Raw genomic sequence first — 6214 nt, 5'->3', positions numbered from 1 at the left:
TATATATATATATATATATATATATATATATATACACAATTGATCAACTGTGATTAATATTTCATTTGTGCATACCATCATTAGCCTCATTATATACAGCATATAAAAGTTCATAACGAAGGAACAAAGATAAGTATAGGTCATTAAAGTAGGATGTATGTAATTATTTTTAACTCCGTATATGGAGTTACAAAGTAAGTACAGGAGACCCTCATCATATGTGGGGGATACATTCTCATATCCCCTGTGAGCCCAAAATCTGTGAGTAAGGCCCTGCATTCATGAATGCTGTCTGTGTTCATGAACGCAGTGGTCCCACTGGCTGTGGGGGGTGGGCATAGCTGTGCTGGCAGTGGCGGGAGTGTGGCAGTGGCAGTGGGAGTGCAGCGGCAGCAAGTGCAGAGCTCCTGAGGAGCTCCTTTAAGATGCGGGTTTGGCATTCGCAAATATTTGAAACCATGAATGTCGAACCCACAAATAGCGAGGGTTTCCTGTATATATACAATTATAAAATAAGTTGTGTGCGTGTATATATAGAGAATAAGGGAGAGAAATAAATATATATATTTGGGCATCTGACTCCATTAAGCTAATATGAGAATCTGAGCCATATGTAGCCATATCCATGAACAATATATATATATATTCATATTATATTTCTTTCCCTTATTCTCTCTATAGATACACACACACAACTTATTTTGTAATTACATATATGTACTTACTTTGTAACTCTATATAAAAAGTTACAAAAAATTACACACATCCTACTTTAATGATGTATACTCATCTTTGTTCCTTAGTTATGGACTTATATATGATGCTGTATATAATGAGGCTAATGATAGTATGCACAAATGAAATATTAATTTCAGTTGGTGATTAATTATAATGAAGCAAAAAGATTCATAGCTCTTTGTCTTAACCATGTTAGCAGATTCTTTTCTAACTCTGATGGAAGAATGATTGTATAATATATGTAACATCTGTAGGCTCTAGACAGATAGATCTCAGCAAGCAAAAGAGTGATATCCCTTTACTGTTATTTCTAGGTTTAAAAAAAAGACAATATTTTTTGCCACCTTAATTTCTAATAATTGTTGCTGTGTAATTGTATGATGCTTTTAAAAGTAAAGGAGGTAAAAAATCAGCATCATTACCAATACACTCAGGCTAGGGACAAACATTACACATGGGGTGGGGACAAGAAGGGGCTTATCCCACCACTCACTTCACACAGATAGTGAGTGGTGGCAGCGGTGGTCAGATCTTGCTATGGTCTCCCAGGGGCAGAGGGGGCAGAGAGGGGAATTTTTCAGCATCTCACCACACCCCTGCTGCTGTTGCAGTGAGTGGGGAGCACCAGACAGACCCCACCTTGGGTCCATGGGACAGGGAGGGGGGAATTCAACCCCCTCCCTGGCCAGTTCACTCTAGGCTACTGCTGGAGCAGACTATACCCCCCGCCCCAACACAGCTTCCCTGCAGCCAAGGGCATGCTCCAGTGTCCCCCAGCTCCTGGCCTGAGCAACTATGAGCATGTGTCTGCATTTCCTCAATCCAGAGGGAATGTCTGGTCACTTGCAAACTGGTTCAGTCTAGGCAGGTTAGACTAACCTGCACAGATTTAATCAATTTAGGCTCCAGCTTTTTGAATGTCTGTCCCTAGCCTCAGTGTAAAACACTTATGCTGCCAAACTATGTCCCCAGGATGTTATGCATCAGAAGCTGATCCAGGTGTTAACTTGCCTTGATTCTTTTTCACCAAGACTAACAGGGTCACTGCACTGGCTTAGCGACTGGGAAGTTGATATCTGATCTCTCTACATCCTTGCTATGGCTGTGCCTTAATCTACTGAGTATAGTGTACAGCAATCGTTGGAAAAATCCTAAAGCAATGCATAAGCAATTTAAAATCACCCTTCAGTTCTTACTAGTACATGAACCTTCAGCCACTGAAGGGATTGAAATTTACAGAGACCTATACACTGTAACTAGAGAGAAATCTCTCCTCATTTGGAAACAATATAAGTAGAAAGTCAGCCTTGTAGTTAATGACCATGGTTATCACCAAAGTGAATGCATTCAGGGGCAACACAAACTCTTACATACTTTGCATGCATTATCAGTCTCCCCAACTTTGTATGTGTGTATTTATAGTGTGGTAGATCAACCACAAATAAAGTATTTTAGTACTGTGCAGAGTGTGTGTATTCATGCAACTAAAAATTATACTATTTATTTTTAGTTTATCTATTGTAAATTAAATATTGAATGCTGAGAATAAAAGGGAGCGTGGCCAAAGAGAAAAAGGGCTACCTAGACTGCAGAGTAAAGAAGTGTTTTCAAGCATCTTCCCCACTCCCTGTTTCTTAGTTATATTTAATTACTTATTTTTAAGGAAAATCTTTCCAGACATAGAGACTTTGTATCCATTTCTAATTGCTTAAATTATAGCCATTTTTTAATGACCTTAAGGAGAAAGAGAGAATACCCTAACCTCCCCTTTATAATACATCTGACCCAGCCTTAGCACCCTGGCTGTCCTCAGAAAGGGAGATGGGTGTTGCAGCATGCCAAACAAACAACAGATTGCAGCTATCACAGACTAAGGGCAGAGGAGTGAATTCCAAAAGCTTTAAGGCAAAATTCCCTGACAGCAGCTCTCTGTTAAATTGAAGAATTTTCAGCTCATGTTGTCTCTTCTGAACACTTTCAGTTGTAGTGGTAGGGAACAAGGAAAGAGCACGCAGGCCCTCCCTATTTATGTTTTTCTGATGCCAACTCTTTATACTCCAACCTGCAATTAACCTGTGCAGAGCAAGTCAGATTCTACCTTTCCTCTTTGTTTGAGTCTCATTAACTGCTACAGTTTCTACCATGACAACAGTGCATACTTTGAAATACATTTTTACATATGGATTTTTGCATCTGGATATTCAGAAGAAGGGCAGAGTTAAGGAATGACTGCTTATGCTAAAAAAATTTTATCTTAAATGATGCAAAATGTTTCTTCTTCTAAGACCAAATCAGGTAGCCCAAAGTTCCAAAGATACAAGTGATCTTGCAGTTCTTGCTGTTGAAATGAGATAGCAATCCTTAGCAGTTTATTAGCAATCAGCTTAGTCAGCTGAGGTGTGCTGACATCACTGTATTGTGGATCCACATCAACACTATGCTTCACATGTTCCCTGGATCTAGTTATCATGTTTGCTATCCATAACCACCCATAGCATAACAAAGGGGAAAAAACTGGGGTACCTCCCCCAGGTACCAACTCTGAGGGAAGGAGTGCAAAAATACCCACCACTGTGACTGCCAGCAGAAGAAAAATGCTGCCTTGTATAACACTACTGTCCATGGTGCTTAACTGTCCAGTTATGCCTATTCAGGTTCTGCTTCACTTTTTTAAGCCAAGGTCTCTCCGTCCATCAGCATTGGGTAGTGAAGAGTTGTCTAATGAGATAACGGTACTTGAGGTATGCAAACTTCCTCAGAAATGATTTCTTAACTTACAACTTTCTCTTTTAGGATAAAAAAGAAGTATGGACTTAAAAGTTACAAACTTGACTCGGGTGCCCTGGTCTGTTCACTTAAGTGCTTCTAAAAATTGCCCTAAATATATACACTTACTGTCTCTTCCAGTTTTTACCCTGCCTCTATTATGACCTTCCTTTTGATCTGTTGACAAGAGCATGATATTATATCATGCCTAGCTAGGACAGAATTTGGTCTTTTGCTCAACTGAGAGAAAATTTTGGGAGGTCCAGGGCAGTCTAAAGTGCATTTATCTGAACTTTCAAATTAGCTTCTGAGATTTGAGAATTGTATTGCTTTGGGAATATATGTGTGCATATTTCTACCAAGGGTTCTTCTCAGGCATATCCTATATCCCTATCCCCCACCATGAATCTCCTTGCCCCACCCCCACTATTTTGCCTCTCCATAGTAGTCTAACCTGCCCCTGGAAGTTATTCTGAGTCAGAGACTGAGCTTCTTCTCCAGCCAGATTCCCCCTCAGTGAGTTCAGCTCTCACTTAAGTGCTGCAGTGAATGGTACAGCTGGTTTGCCACTTTTTTGTTCTACTGCCTCTACTGTCTGTGACTAGAGCTAAACACAGAAAGAGGAATAAGGGTCTCCCCTGATTTTTCTGTTAATGTTTTAGAAATGACTTGTCTTTCCTGTGCTTTCAACATAATGGGGCAACCTAACAATGTAGGTGGAAGAGAAATGGCTCATATGATTCATCTCACGTGGGCTTTTATCTCATCTTACCTTATAAATATTAGTAAAGATGAATTATAATACATATAAGTGGGTTACCTAACCTGCAGGATTCTTTCAGAAGGCTTTGCTCTACAAGTTGCTCCTCAGCCAGTCTTTTCAAGTAACACAGTCTTTAGGTAACAACCAAGCCAACAAATAAACGAACAAAACAAATTTACTTTTTCCCTGTCCTGGATGCTCAAGGAGGAGCCCTTTGGTTTTGGTTCTGGCTCCCAACACAACAGCCTGGTCCCCTTCTTATAACAAGCAATTGCATTTTTGGCTTGTTTCCTCCTCTCCTGTTTATTCTTCTGGGAATAAAAGCTCCTAGCAGGACGCTCCCTGCCTATCCAAGTGCCCTGCAGCTGGGCTCTCCCAACTGGGCTGATTGTTCCCTCTTAAAGGAAAAGACCACCCTTTTCCATTATTATTAATGTAAATTTATTGACTAGTATTACACATGGGAACTTCCCAGGATGAGGATCCATTATGCTAGTTGCTATGCAAACTCACAGCAAAAATACAGTCCCTGTGCCAAAGACCTTACAGTCTACTTTTAAGACAAGGACTAGTAAGTGGTTATAGACAAAGGAGTTCAAGGTATAATGAGAAAATATTAGAAGGCAACAGTTATAACACATGCATAACCTAACCTTTGTTGAGGCTTTTGTAGCTGTCATGACAAACAACAGCTTTATTAGGGGACTGGACAGGAGATGAGGTAGCTTTGTGCATGTTTATGAGGTAGTTTTCCAAGTGTGAGGGGTAGTATAAAAGGATGCAGAAGCATGCTTGTTTTGAATTCTAACAAGTAGTCAATGAATATGTGGGTCACCTCCCTGGGATTCAGCTATAAATATTATTAGAATACTACTAGGATTTTTAAGTGCTGGTCAGCAGAACACTAATGCTCTGTCAGGCCATTTCTGGTGGCCTACGGAAGTAAAGTGAGTCAGAGAGAGGGACAAGATGTCTCATACTGTTAGGTAATCTGAAAAATAAAAGAGTAGAGAACTCCTACTGTAATCAATAAGACTCTATTGTTTGGGATATTCTTGTGCTCTTAATGGATGTAGAACAGATTACATTTACAATTACTTTTCAAAAGTTTTCAAAAATGTTTGTTTGCATCATCCATCACTTAGTGGCAGGATCTAGCAAATAGTGACTATAACCCAAGAGCTTTATCAAGGAGACAATTGACAAAGAACCACTTATGTGAAGAAACAGTTTATTCAAGTTGAGTACATGGCCTCATAAATTTGATACCAAAACATTGTTGTACTGCAAAAGAGTATTGGAAATTGCTCTATTTCAAACAGTTAATAGTACATTTTGTTTTTCATGATTGCTTCTGATTAACATTTTGTTCCCCCAACTGGTTGTGTTTTGTCAAGCACTTGTCACCCAAATGTTGAGAACATTTGGATTTTGTAGACAATCTTACACTCCTAACTTAGGCAGAATACCCACTGTCCTAGTCTGTGTGCTACATACTCTAAAGCCAAACTTGTATGAATTTCAAATGCAAGCTAATCCTCTGCTGTACTTTGAATCCATGCGGGTTTTGACTAAGGGTAGAATCCTATGTTAGTCCTTGAAAATAACAGCACACTAAGTGCCAGAGTTAGCTATTGTCTGTGGGACCTATCTAAACTAAACAAGATATTAATATAGAGCATAGGAACAGCATCAAAAAAGAAAAGAAAAGAAAAAAATAGTCATTTGTACAAGCCAAAAAGATATGAAAAATTGTCTAGGACCAAGCTATTTAACAATTCCACATAGTGCTTTTTTTAGGTCAAAATGGATGTTCTGACACTGAAATGTGTCCTTAAAAAGGAAAGATCTTTCTGAAACAAATGATTTTGAAGGTGGCTAAAAGGGAATTATCCTTCATGGAGATACCAATTGGAAAATTGCTCTATAACAAGTTCATGGCCCAGG

General features: G+C 39.2%; 1 protein-coding gene across 1 annotated transcript in view; it reads left to right on the top strand.

Annotated features, from left to right (window-relative positions):
* RBFOX1 (RNA binding protein, fox-1 homolog 1) overlaps window positions 1-6214 on the top strand; it is a 2526522-nt gene that overhangs the window by 126484 nt on the left and 2393824 nt on the right. The gene's annotated exons all lie outside the window — the stretch shown is intronic.

Source organism: Gavialis gangeticus, unplaced genomic scaffold (assembly GCF_001723915.1).
Source record: "Gavialis gangeticus isolate Ggan-Ray unplaced genomic scaffold, GavGan_comp1, whole genome shotgun sequence".
NCBI lineage: Eukaryota > Metazoa > Chordata > Crocodylia > Gavialidae > Gavialis > Gavialis gangeticus.
Note: the sequence above shows the minus strand (reverse complement) of the source record. Positions and strands in the feature narration are given on the sequence as shown.